The sequence below is a fragment of the Odocoileus virginianus genome, chromosome 5, assembly GCF_023699985.2.
Source record: "Odocoileus virginianus isolate 20LAN1187 ecotype Illinois chromosome 5, Ovbor_1.2, whole genome shotgun sequence".
Classification (NCBI taxonomy): domain Eukaryota; kingdom Metazoa; phylum Chordata; class Mammalia; order Artiodactyla; family Cervidae; genus Odocoileus; species Odocoileus virginianus.
In genome coordinates, this window is record NC_069678.1 from 18,905,273 (window position 1) to 18,924,759 (window position 19,487).

The 19,487-nt window shown below is 42.0% G+C and overlaps 1 long non-coding RNA gene across 1 annotated transcript; it reads right to left on the minus strand.

Moving 5' to 3' along the window:
- Nucleotides 1-14,845: 14,845 nt before the first annotated feature.
- On the minus strand, nt 14,846-19,389 carry LOC139035167 (uncharacterized). The gene is made up of 2 exons (XR_011487743.1): nt 19,303-19,389; nt 14,846-16,695 (listed from the first exon to the last, which is right to left on the minus strand). It is a non-coding gene; the product is annotated as an uncharacterized lncRNA (long non-coding RNA).
- Between the last annotated feature and the right edge of the window lie 98 nt (nt 19,390-19,487).

The following is a 19,487-nucleotide window of genomic DNA, read 5'->3' on the forward strand; positions in this document are numbered from 1 at the left end:
CATCTGAGCAGTTTGTTACCACAAGGCCTTCCCTCTCATCTCTTCCTTCGCCTCAAAGATTTCAGTAGGGAAGTAGCAGTCTGCTATTTACTGCTTTGAGGTTGACTTTTGGAAGTGAATTTAGTCATCCTTGGTTTTTCATGTAAACCCACACGATGCACATTTCAGCACAGGCAGTTTTCTGGAACTTGAGGTTATTTTGGTACTAAGCGCTTTGGAACATTTAAGGGTCAGGATGTAATTATTCATCATGAATTTAATGTTAAAATTTAAAAGGTTTTCAGTTCTGTTTCTGATGAGTTTATACCTTCAAAGTCCTGTGTTGTAGTTTTAGAGACAGAAGGGGACTTGTGTGGGTCTCCCATTCCAGGTTAAGGGTGAGTGTACAGTTAGAGCCAACCAGATGCACCTCCCAGGCCAGCGTAGCTAGACAGACTCTGATAAGCTCTGGTGGCAGCAGGCAGGCCCTGCTCATTTTAGCCTAAATTAAACAAGTGCATCAAGAAATCTCTTTGAAGAAAGTTTAAGACAAATTCTCAAAATTGCTGAATTCTAGTTTTTGACAGTTTCTTACTTCTGTAAGAGCCATTCCAACACAAACACACAGTTAAATCTTTGTAAGTTCCTCGTCTGCCTGCTAGAACTGTGAGATCTCAGCAGAGCTGGTGTCAATTATTTCCAGGAGAATTCTTTCTCATTAGGTCTATACCGTTCATCAGTTAACCTTTACTCTTAAGGCTTAGGACTGATAACAACTCCACCCTCCCACCCTTCTAGTCTATAGGTATTCAGTCACAATGCAATTTCCCTTTCTTTTTGAGTGATTAATCAGTATCACATTAACATCCTTCATCTTTTTCTTCTTCTTCTTATTTTCTTCAAGTATTATCTTCACCATGTTATTACTACAAAGTCACTGAAATTATATAATAAGAGAGGCAGGTGGGTTCATACATGTATTACAGTGCAATGTGATAAGCGCTTCTGTGAAACACTAGGAATTCAGTGGAGGAAATGAATCTTGAAGGAGAGCAAGATTTCACCAAGTGAAGATGGGAAAATATTGAGGAGTGGGGGATGCAGTCTGAGGATGCAAAAGCAGAGACATGGAAGACCATAGTGTGTTTGTAGAGTTGCAAATAATTGAAAGTGGCTGGAGAGTTATATGTGTTTATGTGTGTGTGTATGGCAGGGTGGGGTATATTTTAGGCAGAAGATGGCACGAGATGAACATGAGGAAGTAGAAAGGGGTCAGAACATGAAACTCTTGTTAAGAGGTTCTTAAACCTGTTGGAAAATTGGGATGGATATGCAGAAGCATTCTTTATCAAGGGTATAAATAAACCTTACTGGAGGAAAAGCTAATCTAAAATTACAAAAGAGCAATCAAATAAACTGGTCTCAATGGACACTTGCTCATAGCCTTGAGAAGGTATGTTCAGGCACTATAATCCAGTATTGGGGTTCTGGTCTTGGTGCCTCTGCTTTCCAGCTTTCTGTGCAGGCTTAGCTCACTTCCTAGAATCTTTTCTTGGCAAGCCTTCCCTGGCTAACCCAACTCCACTTCAGTGGCCTCCATTGTGATTTTGTTCCCCTGATGTTTCTGCTGTCTCTTTATCCAGATAGAGAATGACTAGCATTAGTGTCATGACTAACATTGATTACCTAATCAAAGAATCTCGTCATTAAAAAAAAATCAGTTGATATGTATAACTGATTCACTTTGCTGCACAACAGACGCTAACACAACATTGTAAAGCAATTATACTTCAATAATAAGTAATTTTTAAATATCAGTTGATCGTTTCTTAAGGGAGTGAAAGAGTGAAATAGCCATTCAAAAGAGTTTTGTCTCTTCAGTATCTCCTCTTTCACAGTTAGCAGCCTTCCTGCCACAATATCTTTCTTCCTGCCGCCTACGTCCATTTAGGGCCAGGGATATGGGGGATGGGGAAGAATAAGAACTTATGGGTTAGAATGAAAATCATTCATGACGAAACTTCTCTATTTATGTTGTGTGGCGAGGGAAGGAGTAACTTTTATGCCCTTTAGTCTCCATGTCTTAAGCCCCCCGGGTCTCCTTGATCTTCCCCTACAGGACCTATTAATGATCTCCCAGGAAGACCTGCACTAAGGAAATACTGAGGAATGTCAGACAGGCAGCTTACTGGCCATGCTCCTCTGGGGGCCTCCGTGAGTCCTCATCCAGTTTCATCAGGTTCCAACATGCTTTTAGGGAAACAGAAGGCTGGCTAGCCCAGGCTACCCAAGGACAATCTCAAGTTCCTTCTCAAGCAGCAAGGGTAGCACCAGAATGCTGGAGAAACCTGGGGAGGAAGCCACTACTCTCAGGTTCTCTGATCACTTCTATGTCTCAGTCTCAGGCTTTGACCCTAAACCTGTGAGTGTCCATACCAGGTATCAGACAAGGAACCCAAAAGTCCTCCATCAGAGAGCAGAAAGGGTCCTGGCATGTTTCCTTTGGATCTCAGCCTCCCTGTCTCATACTGTCCTCCCTGAGTCTAAGTTTCTCATCTGGACTTGACTCTGTGGAAGGAAGGAACTCAACTCTGGGTCCCACACTTAATGAGTTTTTTCCTAAGAGAGTGAATTAAATCCTCTAGGTTAAAGTCCAAACTCCCTATCATGACAGATAGAGCAGTCACACTGACCACTTGCTCTCTCCCCATGGAGCCTCTTTCATGCCTCTGTGCCTCTGCATATACTTTTGTGTCAACTCTGTTGGTGGGGCATGGGCTGCACAGGCCTTCTGAGTTCAAGCTCTGTCATCTGGAAAAAGAGGGAAATAAGAGTACCCTTAGAGAGAGAAAGACACATCAACAGACTTTTCTCATTACTAAAAGTTTTAAGTCAGGGGATGCTAAGGTGCTTAAAAGCACAGAGGAGGAGTACTAAGCTCAGCATGGAGGCTCACAAGTATACTTTCCAAAGAGATGACATCTGCCAGACCCTATTGATAACTATTAGGTTATTTCCAACCTTTTGCTGTTTTAAATTATGCTGCAATTAAGATTCTCACACTTAGGTCTTTAGACACATATTCGAATATATCTGTAGGGCAAACTCCTAGCCTTAAGTAGAATTGCTAAATCAAAGAAAATGAGTGTTTTAAAATTTTAATAGATATTGTCAAATTATGTCAGAGAGAGCTTGTTTCTCTTACCCTGGTCAGGAAAACACATCACTGTAGTTATATATTTCTTTTAAAAAATTAATTAATATATTTTTGGTTGCACTGAGCCTTCATTACTTCGCGAGGGCTTTCTCTAGTTGCAGCAAGTGGGGGCGGCTACTCTTTAGTTGGGCACCGGCTTCTCTTGTTGCAGAACACAGGCTCCAGTTGCACGGGCTTCAGTAGTTGCAGCTCGTAGGCTCTAGAGCTCGGGCTCTGTAGTTGTGGCTCAAAGGCTCAGTTGCTCTACAGCATGTGGAATCTTATCAGACCAAAGATCAAACCCGTGTCCCTTGCATTGTCAGGTGGATTCTTATTTATTGTACCACCAGGGAAGTCCTGTATTTCTTAATGAACCCAGAGAAACTCTTGAGCCTTTGTCTACTGTTGACTTCCCCCAGTTGAATCCTGGTAACATTACTAACCTTGTGTTGTGCAACAGCTCAGCAGTGCAATCCTTTCAGAGTCAATGTCCCTGTTTGTAGTTCTAACCCATTCATCGTCTGAATTCTTGTTAGCTGGTCTGCCGTTAACTAAGAAAATGTACTCTTGACTATATTTCCTTATTAAATATGGACTTTCTGCCAAGTAGAGCTCTTATTCCAAGCCAGTTCATCCTAGTTCTCCATCCAGTTCCCAAGGTGTACTGCAGTTTGCCTGTATTAGTTTAGTTTATTCCCCAGTCACTATACCTGCACTACATCTTCAAAGATAATTGGTTTCAATGCTTGACATTCTAATTATAATAAGAGGCCTCATAACTGTGCATCCCTGATTCAGCTAACATCTGAGACTAAAGAACTGGTACTAAAGGCTCAAGAACTAAAGTCTTTTTCAGTTCAAAGGAGCTGATGTGGGAGATGACCACCATCCCATTTCTTTACAGTAAATATGCTCTTAATGTAGAATGTTAAGTTGTAGTAGCCAAGCTAATTAACTCTGGACCTAGAAGTGGCAGAGTATGGAGGTTAAGAACCCTGGCCAAGCAGTTAGTAGAGTTGGGTTCAAACATCACTCTTATTACTTACCATCTGGGTCGCAAAGAGTAAGACACAACTTAGCGACAACAGCAAGATTTGGGCAAGATATTTTATCTCTGAAGTTGCATTTCCTCATCTGCAAAGCACAATAATAATAGTATCTTCCTTACAGACTTGCTAGAAGGATTCAATGAGGTTATACAAGTAACATACTTGATAGAAGCAGTAAGTGGCTATGATGACTGTAATTCACAGCATCTAAAATGACATTGACTATAGGATGCACCATTGAACAGAACATTAAGGAAGGAAATTGTGGCCAAATAGCAATACAATGTCTTTTAGGCTTAATTACAAATAGAAAATGTTAAAATCGTAATCACTCTTGAAAGTGAAAGTGTCAGTTGCCAATCGTGTCTGACTCTTTCCTATCCTGTGGACTATAGCCTGGCAGGGTCCTTTGTCCATGGAACTCCAGAATACTGGAGTAGGTAGCCATTCCTTTCTCCAGGGAATCTTCCCGACCCAGGGATTAAACCCAGGTCTCCTGTGTTGCAGGCAGACTCTTTATCATCTGAGCTACTAGGGAAGCCCTATAATCACTCTTAAGTATGCATAAAAAGGACAACATAAGGGACATATATAAATTGGGTGAGGTATTCCTAAGACTATTCACTTTCAGAGTTTGACTTCTCTAAATCACTTTTCTCACTCATATTTATCAAAGATTTTTTCCCATTCTTGTAACATGAAGAGCATTAGTGATGCAGCATTTCTTAAAAGAAACCATAACAAGAGTAACAGTCATCATTGCCAGACTTGTAAGCTGGCTTTGCAATCATCTGGAGTTACCTTACTTTTGACTTCAGCTGTGGGAGGCCTGGTTTTTAGCCCTGGGGTGGGAAGATCTCCTGGAGAAGGGAACGGCTATCCACTCTAGTATTCTTGCCGGGAAAATTCCATGGACAGAGGAGCCTGGTGGGCTACAGTCCATGGGGTCACAGAGAGTCAGACACGACTGAGTGACTAACACTTTTAGGAGTGTTGCTAAACATGTCTGATACACCACCCATTCCACTTCTTTTCACAACCTATGAATGTTTCACTCTCATCTCTAGAAATTTCTCCCAAGATGCTCATACCCATTCTTAAATTTTGATACCAGTACTTTCATGTTCGTGTTTATTTAAGCAATGAAAACTATGACACGATGACAATTATTAGATGCATTGTAGTTTCAGAGACATTAAAAGTAGTTTGAACAAAATTATCTCTTAGAATTAATGAAATACAAAATGCATCCTAAAAGCAAATTTCAATATATCTAGAAAAAAAGTTACACATGACCCTACGTGTAGCCTGAGACTAAAGATGGACTTTTTTTTCACTTGAAGTGGAAGTCCTCAAAAATCTGAAAGGAATTTAAAACTGTTTAGTTCAACCGAGAAACCACTTATTAAGATTCTAAACTTCTGCCATGTGGCCACATTTGACTTTCTGTGAGTATGCAGTCCTCATTGCCTCTCAAGGGCAATTCACTTTATATTAGGATGTGTCAGCATGCTCGGTTGTGTCTGACTCTTTGGACCTCATGGGCAATAGCCTGCCAGGCTCCTCTGTCATGGAATTTTCCAGGTGAGAATATTGGAGTGGGTTGCCATTTCCTACTCCCAGGATCTTCCTAACCCAGGGATCAAACCTACATCTCTTGTGTCTCCTGCATTGGCAAGTGGGTTCTTTACCACTGCGCTGTCTGGGATAGCCCTGGCAATTAGAAAGTTCTTCCTGTTGGGTTATGAGCAAAATGATTTTGTTATAGCTTCTACTCACAGTGCCTTCTAGAGTTACACACAACAGATCTAATTCCTCATCCTCTTGTTAGGCCTTTAGATGTTTAAAGGCACTGCTTAAGTCATGCTTAGTTTTCTTAAAGATAGACTGTTTCAGTGTTTTCAACTGTTCTTAATTTTGAGTTCCCTTCCCCATCCTGGCTTTTCTGGGCACATCTCTGTATTTGATTTAAAGTGTGAGACCCATAACCGACTGGGTGTGTCCAGGGAGAAAAAGGCAGGAAGGCAGAATTTTATTTTTATTTTTTACAATTAAGTAATTGCACTTGTGACAGGATGACAAAAGTGATATTTAATGATGCAATAGACATGGAATTCTGAAGCCAGATCATCATACACAGAATTTACAAAGGAAATGACTAAAGATTTGTTCTCTGACCTTTGGACTCTGTAATCACATCAAGAAGATTAAAAAGGGATTAGAGTATGGAGGGGAGAGAAAGTCTGTGAAGTGATTTCTTTGACATAGGAAGAGTTTCCATCATAATTTTTACTCATAGTGGGGAGTCTGGGGAAGCTTATCCTCTCGTCCTCAAGCCTAATGAGGGCAGTCCCATGGCCTCACCCAGAGAGGTCTGAAATGTGTTCCCCACAGTTGGGAGACACAGGGAACTGGGCCTGACTCACTCCTGAGAAAGCTAAGGTGAGCTGTGCCCATAGGATGGAAAAGTCTATGTTGGGATTCTATACTACAGAATTTGCCGGGGCAAAGCTAGGTATGTACATATTTCCATGGTCCATGAAAGACAGAGAGCTGCCGTGGGGTTGTCTTCTGTGTGTGTGTGCTAAGTCGCTTCAGTCAGACATGACTCTGCGACCCTGTGGACCATGGCCCACCAGTGTCCTCTCGCCATGGGGTTCTCCAGGAAAGAATACTGGGGTGGGGGAGTGGGTTGCTGTGCCCTCCCGCGGGGGCTCTTCCCAACCCAGGGATGGAACCCACATCTCATACATCTCTTGCATTGGCAGGCAGGTTCTTTACCACTAGTGCCAACTGGGTCTGGGTTCCTGTAAATAAGGCCACCAGAAGGGATTGAAAAAACTACCAAAAAGCTGGAGGTGAGTCTGAATTCCTAGAGATTGAGGAAAGAGGTGCAAATGAACACCTGGAAAAAGATACACCTGTCTTGAATATCAGAGGGGATCAGTCCCCCAAAATGAACACCTCCAAAAAGTCCACAAAATGTGTTCATGGGAGAACGAATTGGCCATAGTCACCTCCAAACTCAGAGAGGAGGAAGCTGCTCATCCAAAGAGTTTTCTACTTCCTTACCTATCCTCCCTCCCTTCTCTATTATCCCCTTCTTTGGCCTGGGGGAGGTGAAAAGGAAACAAACACTGAGGAGATGGGGAGGAGATACAGAAAGAGGGACAGAGAAAAACCAGTCAAGCTCCTTCAAGCTCCTTTCCCAAGTCAGGACCTAAACGTAATATGTATGAAGACAAAGAGTTATCTCTGAATTGAGTTTGAAGTTCTGACTAACATCCAAGACTGGGCATTCTAATTCATAAATTGAAACTATATTTGTGACCTAAAGTCATTAAAGGAATATGAACTGCCAAGAGAAGCAGAAAAGTCAGGGATTGGCTCAAACTTTAATGTATGCATGAATCAGCCAGGGCTCTTCTGCAAATACAGATTGTGATCCGGTGAGTCTGGGGTAGGACCTGAGAGTCTGCATATCTAACAAGTTCCCAGTTGATGCCAGTGATGCTAATTCTTGGGTCACACTGTGTAGCGAGAGGAGCAGGGGGTTACTCCATTAAATGAATCTGAAATGGATTATGCAAGATTAAGAAAGCTGAATTTTGATCATTCCGTGGATTGTGCTTTCAGCACACCCTGTCTGCTATGGTCCAAGAAATAGATGCTCAGGGCCCTGCCTCTCAGCACCACAGAGATCCACTGGGATCCACTGGGATCACTGATATTGCTGCTGCTAAAGAAACCAAGAGTGTCATCCACCTGGTGTCCAGAGGCCACAGAAGCCGCAGAAGTCCAGCCTCTGCTTCGCTCTCACCTTCCATATGTTGTCTCAGGGCTTCTGAGTGGCCAGACCTAGCTGCAAGGGAGTCTTCATCCCTTTTTGCTTTCCAGGCTCTTTAGCTCAGAAAGGCACTTGAAAAGGTAGTGAAGTGAATGTTCATCCCACTTCCAAGGACAATAAAGGGCTGATCCCTATGTAGACTTTTACTATTGTGAAGGACCTAAAGATTTACTGCAACTTGTTAATTTTAGAGGTCAGTAAATGAAGATGCAGAAACCGAAAGACTTGTTAGTGGTGGGGTAGAAATAGAGCTCAGGTCTTTTGACAAGGAATTCAGTGAGCCTAAAGGATAGCCACTCTCCCTGGAGTCAGGTAGTATTATCCAGCTTCATTAAGCTATTGCTTGCAAACCCAAGAGAATGTTTTATCTAAGCCATACCTCTTTGACCCCCAATTTATATTTATGTAGTTCACTTGAGGGACCAAAGTCCAGGATCTTATATTTCTCTTTTTTGAATTTAGTCTTTGTTAGCTGGACAAAGACAAGGACAATTTTGGATCCAAATGTAATCCCTCTCAGCTCTAACACATGTAGATTAGATAAACATGTCTTGTGCACTGTAATACAAATTACTAAAAAAAAAAGAAAAAGTTGAATAAAGCAGATTAAAGAAATTCAGATGATGGCTCTATCTTATTAGAAATTTCTCTCATGATTGCCATTGATCCATTTTTTTTTTCTGTCTTTGGGTGCAATTATTTAACCAATTGCTAACTCAATTGCTCTACTATCCAACCTTTATTTCTTTTTAAAAAAAAGTTTATTTCATATTATTATTTTTCATTGTGGTTTATCACAGGATATTTAATATAGATCACTGTGCTACATAGTATGACCTTGTTGTTTATCCGTCCTATATCTATATGATAGATATAGATATCTATTATATATATATAATCCTAATCCAAATCCAATATCTATATAATATCTATCTATCTATATAGATATATATCTATATCTATCTATCTATCTATCTTATATCTATATAATCCTAATCCAAAACCCTAATCCATCCCTCCCCTACCTCCCCTCCCTCCTGGCAACCACAAGTCTGTCCTCTATGTCTGTGAGTCTGTTTCTGTTTCATATATAAGTTCATTTGTGTCATGTTTTAGGTTCTGTGTACAAGTGATATCACATGGTTTCTCTGTCTGACTTGCTTCACTCAGAATGACTCTCTAGGTCCATCCATGTTGCTGCAAATGGCATTATTTCATTCATTTTTATGGCTGAGTAGTATTCTATTGTATGTATGTATGTGTATATATGTGTGTATATACATATATGTATCATCATTTTTTTTAAAACTTTTTATTTTTTATTGGGGCATAGCTAATTAACAAATAATGTTGTGATAGTTTCAGGTGAGCAGCAAAGGTACATGTATCCATTCTTCCCCCAACTCCCCTCCCATCCAGGCTGCCACACAACATTGAGCAGAGCTCCATGTGATATACAGCAGGTCCTTGTTGGTTACCCGTTTTAAATATAGCAGTGTGTGTATGTCCATCTCAAGCTCCCCAAATATCCCTCTACCCTGGCAGCTGTACATTCATTCTCTGAGTCTCTTTCTGTTTTGTAAGTAAGTTCATTTGTATCATGTTTTAGATTCTGTGTATAAGTGATATCACATGGTTTTTTCCTTTCTTTCTGGAGACAGACTCACAGACTTCCAGAATGAGCTTATGGTTGCTGGAGGGAAGGGTGGGAAGAAGGGATAGTTAGAAGGGAGTTTGAAGAAGGGATAGGGAGTTTGGGAGGGACACCTTTATTCCTTACCCTTATTCGTGAGCTCTGTCTACAAGACTGCAGAAGTACAGATTCAGTGGGTGAGAGTCTCCCCTTGTCTGCCTGTTTAGTCATAGTCAGAAAAAGAACAGGCTAGCGGGGCAAGGCTGCTCTTGGTAAGGTCATGCTGGCCCCTAGCGGATGCTGCGTCTGCTGCTCCGCCCCACCCACAGCCCGCCCTTCCCTTCCTCCCCCTTTCCTTTCCCTTTCCTCTCCCCCCTGCTTCTTCGACTGAGGTAATATCATTGACATACTTCCTCTTCTTGGGCTCTAAAATCACTGCAAATGGTGACTGCAACCACGAAATCAGAAGACGATTGCTTCTTGGCAGGAAAGCGATGACAAACCTAGACAGTGTGTTGAAAAGCAGAGACATCACTCTGTCGACAACAGTCTGTATTATCAAGGCTGTGGTCTTCCCAGTGGTCGCGTAAGGTTGTGAGAGCTGGACTGTAAAGATGACAGAATGCCAAAGAATTGATGCCTTTGAACTGTGGTGCTGGAGAAGGCTCCTGAAAGTCCCTTGGACAGCAAGGAGATCAAACCAGTCAACCTTAAGGGAAATCAATCCTGAATACTCGTTGGAAGGACGATGCTGAAGCTGAATCTCCAGTATTTCAGTCATCTGATATGAACACCTGACTCATTGGAAAAGTCGCTAATGCTGGGAAAGATTGAGGGCAGAAGGAGAAGAGGGTGTCAGAGGATGAGATGGCTGGATGGTATCACCAAGGCAGTGGACATGAACTTGGGCAAACTTCGGGAGATGGTGAGGGAAAAGGAGGCCTGTTGTGCTGCAGTCCATGGGGTCCCAAAGAGTCAGACACAAGTGGGCTACTGAATAACAACAACAATTGACACATAATGTTCTATTAATACTAGTTTCAGTTCTATAAATAATGATTTGATACTAGTATATGTTGCAAAATGATCATCACAATAAGTCTAGTTAACATCCTCCACTGTATATATATATATTTTTTGGTGGTGAGAACTTTTAAGATCTACTCTCTCGGTGACTTTTAAACAGGATTATTATCTATAGTCATCATGCTTTCTACAGTTGATAATGCTAGAATTCATATATATTGCTTCTTTTTATAAGTGCTTACGAGAAATTCCTGCAGTAACCTGCATCATTTTGGATTAGAGGCAACCAGTAATGGTTCGATACCCTAAAGGTATGGAAACAGACGGGGCTCATCCACTTGCTACTCCACTATCCATGTTATATTCTGTGACCCCACTAAGGAACTGAGATCCTCGTGTGCAGGGGTTGTATAAACTTGAGGCTTGTGCGGGACTTATAGTGGCCCCTTCCCTTCACAACAACTACAACTCCATGCGGCTGCTGTTAGGACTGCATTGGTTGATGGGACCTAACACACGTCCCAGGACCACATGTGAAGACTCATAATAAATCATTTGTTTTTCAGACGTTGGGCACCCTTAATGAAGCAGAGTCAAGCATCTTAGCCCTCATATCTCTCTGCCTTCTCCCTCACTGCTCTCTGTCTTCCTATTCCTTTTCCAGCCCTTTCTCCCTCATCTCTTTCCTTCACCTGTGGGAAAGACCCAACTCAAATGCTGCCTTCCTGGACAATTTTCCCCAGTTTCCTCCAGCCAAAATGAATCATTTTTTTGGCCTGAGCCTCCAAGCATTGTTTGTACTGGCAGTTTAATACAGAGTGTGGGTATTTGCACCTCTGTCTACATAGTGGAAACTTGAGTCAAAGGGTTTCATCTTATTCCAGGCTGCATCTCCACTTTGGGACTATATAAAAATGCTTCTATTGAACATCCAAATCTAGCCTTTTCTCTTTATTCGGACAATTTCCTCCTGCCATCTTGAATGTTTGTAAATATATAGCCTTGACACGCTCCTTTCCCAATTTTGAACCAGTCTGTTGTTCCATGTCTGGTTCTAACTGTTGCTTCTTGACCTGCATACAGGTTTCTCAGGAGGCAGGTGAGGTGGTCTGATATTCCCATCTCTTTAAGAATTTTCCACAGTTTGTTGTGATCCACATAGTCAAAGGCTCTAGCATAGTCAATGAAGCAGAAGTAGATGATTTTCTGGAATTCTCTTGCTTTTTTTATGATCCAACAGATGTTGGCAATTTGATCTCTGGTTCCTCTGCCTTTTCTAAAAATACATCTTGGAAAATATGAGATAGTTGATAGGAAACACACTTAGAAGAAGCAGCTGAGTATATTTGGTATAAGGAGGGGCAAGGAACAGCATTTTAAAGGATGTAGAAATGTTCTATGTACTGACAAAAAGTTTACAGAATTTCTGATTTTTATAGTTTAAATTCATTTAGGGAATGTTAGAGAAGGCATTATTTTAGGGTGGGGTGACTGAAATTCAGAGGGCTTAACTGGCTTGGCCAAGTTATAAAACTGATGCGTGATAGAACCAAAACTTAAGTCTAGAACATGCATCCAACTCCAGAGCTCTTTCCACTACAACACACCGGACCACATTCAGGCAGTGAGAGTACTCCAAAGGCTGTGACGTTGGGAAGGGGCAGCTTTGGCCACTCTCTGTATCTTGTCTGTCTGGGAAGGAGTGGAGGGAGAGGAGTTATGTAACCTGCAAACCTCTGACATGTAACAGGGAACGTCTCCTTTGCTCTACTCATCTGACTTTTTGTTTACCAGTTTCTCTTTTAGTCAAAAAGGAACTGAGAGCACAACCCAAGTATCACTAACCAGTTCCTGCCCCAATGTTTCTCGAATGGCTAGTCCCCAGATGTGATGAGTTTTCAAATATTAGGGGTGGGTGGGGGACACAGTTGGGAGTAAGGCAGGAGAAGTTGTTGGGTCAGTGGACCAAGCTATCCCTACATAAGGAGGGGGTTTCAACTCACTTCGGTCATCTCTGTTCCCAGGGTTTCGTGGTGAAGTTATTTCCTCAGAATCTTGACAATAGGTGCCCTTCTAGGGAAGGAGGACATGTTTTTACAAGGCACAGACTCTACATTATAAGTGACTTCAGAATGCGGTTGGAGCAGCCTGGGTAGTTAGGATCCTCTTATTGCTAAGTCTCATGACCACTGAATTCCTGGACTGATGACGCCCAGTGATTTATCTCTGCTCAACAACTTCCTCAGGACATGCCATCTGTGGTTGTTTCTCCCTCACCGCAGCTCAGTCTCTCCTGCACGGCATCCTCTACGAGATGCTTCAGGTGCAATGGTTCAGCTCGGGACTTCTTTCTCCCAGTGATAACACATGTTGATGAGTTAATTCTTATTAGAACTCTGCAATGTGGCTATAATTTCTCCTATTTTGCTACGGGAGACTTGGGTTCGACCCCTGGGTTGGGAAGATCCTCTGGAGGAGGGCATGGCAATCCACTCCAGTATTCTCGCCTGGAGAATCCCCCATGAACAGAGGAGCCCTGTGGGCTACAGTTTATGGGGTGGCAAAGAGTCGGACACAACTGAGCGACTAAGCACAGCGCAGCATTCCTATTTTGCAGGTGAAGAAACTGAGGCTTAGAGATATCATATAATTTCTCCAGGCACATGATTACATATTGGTAGGTAATAGGGTCAGAAGAAGCTTGGCATTCAGACCTGGGTTTTCTCTGGTTGCAGATTGTGCGCCTCAAAGACAGTGCCAAATCTGAACTCATCACTTTCTAGGTATCCACATTCTACTCACAAACACAGACAAAATAATGTTATTATCACCATTTATATTTTTGTTCAACATTTTAATTTGGAGGCCTTAAAGTACATTTCATGTGTATCTTCATAAACTGTCCTAGATCTTAATTTCCATTAAGAACATAATTGACAAACATTTATTGATAATTCATTGGGTTTAGGAGGGCCCAGGCAGCATGCTGGAGATAAAAAGAGGAACCTGTCTTTGGACCACGATGGGGAGGTGACGGGGAGGAAGAGGGGAAATTTCCCTACTCATTGCTCAGCATAAATATGCACTTATAGCAAATATTTTTAAAGGTGAAAGTGTTAAATCATACTGTGACTGTGCTCTAGAAGATGAAACATTCTGAGAGCAACCATAAATGGAAAGGTAGGGTGATGTGTATTCTCATCTGATTTAGGCCTTGTTACATAGAATGAGTGATGTCTTTTTAAAATGCAAGCCACCACATACTTGAATATCTCTTAGAATTTTTGCTTAATTCGTATTTATCAATGATATAGGCTTGCTCCTGATAAAATAAACAGATAAATTGTGTGTGTGTTGGGGGTGGTGCATGCCTGAGCCTACCAATGCTAGGTAGAGGCATCGAGCCTCCTCTCCTCTCCTTGACAAGAAGCAACGCAGCTCCCTCTCTAAAGACAAATTTCTTTCCCTGGGCTAAATATCCACTTTTGTTGCAGGTTGCCATATATGCATTTCAACCTTTTAAGGGAGGCTAAGTCAAGGCTATGGTTTTTCCAGTGGTCATGTATGGACATGAGAGTAGGACTGTGAAGAAAGCTGAGTGCCGAAAAATTGATGCTTTTGAACTGTGGTGTTGGAGAAGACTCTTGAGAGTCCCTTGGACTGCAAGGAGATCCACCCAGTCCATCCTAAAGCAGATCAGTCCTGGGTGTTCATTGGAAGGACTGATGCTGAAGCTGAAACTCCAATACTTTGGCCACCTCATGCCAAGAGTTGACTCACTGGAAAAGACCCTGATGCTGGGAGGAATTGGGGGCAGGAGGAGAAGGGGACGACAGAGGATGAGATGGCTGGATGGCATCACCGACTCGATGGACATGAGTTTGAGTAAGCTCCGGGAGTTGGTGATGGACAGGGAGGCCTGGTGTGCTGCGGTTCATGGGGTCGAAAAGAGTCGGACCCGACTGAGCGACTGAACTGAAGAAAATATATTTTGCAAAGGGCACATGGTGCCACCTAGTGGCTAAGCATACAAATACACAAGCTGGTAAATACTTCTCAGCTTTAGGAATTGAGGTATTATTCACCCAGATACAGACAAACACTGAGCCAGGCTATTTAAGTATTCAATAACAATCCAGATATGTCTCCCACTCCCATCCTTGAAGGAACTTACATTCATTTTAAGGAGTTTAGGAAGAAAAGCTAATTTCCAACAGAAAACTAATAAAGCTGACAGAATGATTTCAGTTCAGTTCAGTTCAGTTCAGTCGCTCAGTCATGTCCGACTCTTTGCGACCCCATGAATCGCAGCACACCAGGCCTCCCTGTCCATCATCAACTCCCGGAGTTTACTCAAACTCATGTCCATCGAGTCGGTGATGCCATCCAGCCATCTCATCCTCTGTCGTCCCCTTCTCCTCCTGCCCCCAATCCCTCCCAGCAGCAGGGTCTTTTCCAATGAGTCAACTCTTCGCATGAGGTGGCCAAAGTACTGGAGTTTCAGCTTCAGCATCAGTCCTTCCAATGAACACCCAGGACTGATCTCCTATAGGATGGACTGGTTGGATCTCCTTTGCAGACAGAATGATTTAGGCTACCTTAATAGAATGTCTAGGAGATTAACCCTTAATTCTCCCCCCTCCCATTTTTTCAGAATGTAAATATCTATGATTGTTAAAAATGAATAATTTTAATAATACTTCTTGAAAAGATTCAAATCATAAAGTACTCTGCATATAAGTTAAATAAGCGAGATGACAATATAAAGCCTTGACGTACTGCTTTCCCTACTTGGAACCAGTCTGTTGTTCCATGTCCAGTTCTAACTGTTGCTTCTTGACCTGCAAACAGATTTCTCAGGAGGCAGGTCAAGGGGTCTGGTATTCCCATCTCTTGAAGAATTTTCCAGTTTGTTGTGACCCACACAGTCAAAGGCTTTGGCATAGTCAATAAAGCAGAAGTAGATGTTTTTCTGGAACTCTTGCTTTTTCAGTGATCCAGCGGATGTTGGCAATTTGATCTCTGGTTCCTCTGCCTTTTCTAAATCCAGCTTGAACATCTGGAAGTTCACGGTTTATGTACTGTTATACAGAAAGAAGTGTATTAAGAAATTATACAGGAAGAAGTGTATAAACCCTATCATGTATGTCTCATGTCAGCTCCCAGAAGTACCATTGTTAATAGTTTGATACATATATTTCAGTATCTTTTATATATTCCATATATGCCCACCCCCAGCATTCTTCTTAGTGATTTGCCCTTGCTCCTGTCAAAACACTATTAGGTTATTTATTTATCTTTTACTCCAGTTTTTCTCTAAGTTCCTCGAGGGCAAAGACTCTTAACTCATTTTGTAGCTTCAGCATCTACTGCAGAGCCTGACACACAGGAGAGGTTTCCAGGACCATAAAGTGAGAAAGGCTGAGTTGATCCAACCAAGGGCTCAGAAGGTTGCTAACATGACTCTGCAGCGAAAACACCAAGCGAGCCTTTGAGATAAAGCCTTTGGGATGGGGAAGGACATGACACGGACAGGGAAGTATACAGTGTCTTTTCTGGAACTCCTTTCCCTTTCATCTCTAACATTCAAAAGATGGAATAATCAGCATCATTAGCCCAAATTCTGTGGGGCAGGGGACACAAAGGTGAAGAGGCGAAGTGCTTACCCTTCAGAGGTTCAGAGCCTGTGGCTGGAGTAAGGGAAGATACCACTCTCCCTCTCTCCCTGTGGGCTGCCCACGTAAGTGTTTCCTAGCACAAGTAGTTGCTGCTTCCTCCATTTGACTTAGACGGGGGTCAAGTGTCCCTGCCCCAAGTCTCAATCTCTTTGAAAATCATAAAGTCATATAAGAGAAAGGGAAAAGCAGACCCTGGCATCCAGGAGCTGGCTTGGTGCTATGAGGGAGATCTTCCTTAATGTTGCTACAGCTGGCCAGGCACTCACAGTTAGGTGTTTTTTCCTCTCCTGCTGAACAAAAACAGCTTCACAGAAAATCAACACCACACAAGGCAACTTTGAGATCATGACGAAGTAAGACAAAGACCAACATAATTATGTCTGAATAAGAGAGAACATGCATGAACATTGTCCAATTACAAAATACCAAACACACCTCTATTTTAGCTAAAATGACTAACCGCTATTTAAAAGCAATTATGATAAAAAAAAACACATAAAATTTACTCTTTTAACCATTTCATCTTGAAAAACAGAAATTGTATATCAATTGAACAACTCTTCAATTCTCCCTCCCTGCAGCCCTAGGCAACCATTATTCTATTCTGTTTATATGACTTAGCTTTTTCAGTTACCACATATAAGTGATAAGATGCAATATTTGTCTTTCTCTCTCTGACTCATTTCACTTAGCATAATGCTCTCAAAGTTCTATTCATGTTATCACAAATGGCAGGATTTCCTACTTTCATTTGGCTAAATAATATTTCATAATATATAAGTCACATCTTTATCATCCATGCTTAGATGGACACTGAGGTCACTGTTGTGACTAACATGAGAGTGCAAATATCTCTGTAAGATTCTGATTTCATATCCTTGGGACATATATCCAGAAATGGGATTGCTGCATTATATGGTAGCTCTGTTTTTTAAGTTTTCGAAGAACTTCCACACAGTTTCTGTAGTAGATATATTCATTTATAGTCACACCAACAACACGCAAGGGTTCTCTTTTCTCCACCATCCTCACCAACATACTACGTACTGTTTTTATTTTTTTAATTGCCATACTAATAAGTGTGATGTGATATCATGGTTTTGATTTGTATTTCCCTGATGGGTAGTGATATTAAGGATCTTTTTATGTACCTGTGGGCCATTGTATGTCTTCTTTAGAAAAAAAAATCTCTTCTCAGTTTCTCTGTCCATTTTCTATTTTTATTTACAGCTGAGTTGTATGAGTTCTTTATATATTTTGGATATTAACTCCTTATCAGATATATGGTTTGAAAATATTTTTTTCCATTCTGTAGGTTGCCTTTTCATTTTGTTGATTGTTTCTTTTGCTATGCAGAAACCTTTTAGTTTGACATAGTCCCACTTATTGCTTCTGGTGTCATGTCCAAAAAGTTGTTGACAAGACTATTGTTTGGTCATGGTACCCTTGCCAAAGATCACTTGAACATATATGTGAGGGTTTATTTCTGGGCTCTTCATTCTGTTCCATTGGCCCACGTTTCCGTCTTTATGCCAGTAACATGACTGCTATTTCTTTTTTTTTTTTTCATTTTTATTAGTTGGAGGCTAATTACATCATTACAGTAGTTTTTGTCATACACTGAAATGAATTAGCCATGGATTTACATGTATTCCCCATCCCAGTCCCCCCTCCCACCTCCCTCTCCACCCGATCCCTCTGGGTCTTCCCGGTCCACCAGGCCCGAGCACTTGTCTCATGTACCCAACCTGGGCTGGTTATCTGTTTCACCCTAGATAATATACATGTTTCAATGCTGTTCTCTTGAAACATCCCACCCTCGCCTTCTCCCAGAGTCCACAGGTCTGTTCTATACATCTGAGTCGCTTTTCTGTTTTGCATATAGGGTTATCGTTACCATCTTTCTAAAGTCCATAATTACAGGTTTAGCGTCTCTCTAGCCTTCTTTCCCTTGGGTAAGATTTATTAAGATACTGAATCACAGACTCACCCCCACTTCCTGACAACATCCAGTCTAGAGCAAAGTCCTGCTTCCATAGCCCCTTAGCCCTAACTCATCTAATATAAGCTCAGATCCTGTAATGCATGCTAAGTCGCTTCAGTTGTGTCTAACTCTTTGCGACCCTATGGACTGTAACCCGCCAGGTTCCTCTGTCCATGGAATTCTCCAGGCAAGAATACTGGAGTGGGTTGCCATGCCCTCCTCCAGGGGATCTTCTGGATCCAAGAGATTGAACCCAGGTCTCTTAAGTCTTCTGCCTTAGCAGGGGGGTTCTTTACCACTAGCGCCCCCTGGGAAGCCCAAAATCCTGTAATAAGATCTTCCTAACATTCTCTTCGGAGAAGGCAATGGCAACCCACTCCAGTACTCTTGCCTGGAAAGTCCCATGGACGGAGGAGCCTGGTAGGCTGCAGTCCCTGGGGTCGCGAAGAGTCGGACACAACTGAGCGACTTCACTTTCACTTTTCACTTTCATGCATTGGAGAAGGAAATGGCAACCCACTCCAGTGTTCTTGCCTGAAGAATCCCAGGGACGCGGGAGCCTGGTGGGCTGCCGTCTATGGGGTCGCACAGAGTCGGACACGACTGAAGCGATTTAGCAGCAGCAGCAGCAGCAACATTCTCTTAAGACCCGCATTTCCCAAAATTCTACAGTTCATGATTGAATAATAAACTCAAATTTAACTACACGTAGATTCTTGGTTATCTTTTTTTTTTTCTTGGTTATCTTTGGAGTGCACTGATACAGAACCATGGGGTCAATATTTTCAAGTATACAGAATAATATACACCAGCAAGAAGTCACATACCAATAAAAGGGGGGGGGGGCAAGAAGAAAAAAAAGGTAAAAAGTAACAAGAGAAGAACTACAAACAAATGGTTTCATACGTACTGAAAAAGTGTTGTATTTCAAAAGCATAAGATTATGGTACTGATTCAGTTGGTGGGACCATCTGAATCCATTTTCTTCTCCTGCAGAAATCCAGAAGAATCTCAACACTAAGAGCCTAAGCATCCCTGTAGGTATTTGCGTTAGGGTTCAGAAGCCGCTGCGAATGGGGTTTTTAGCTCCGCCCA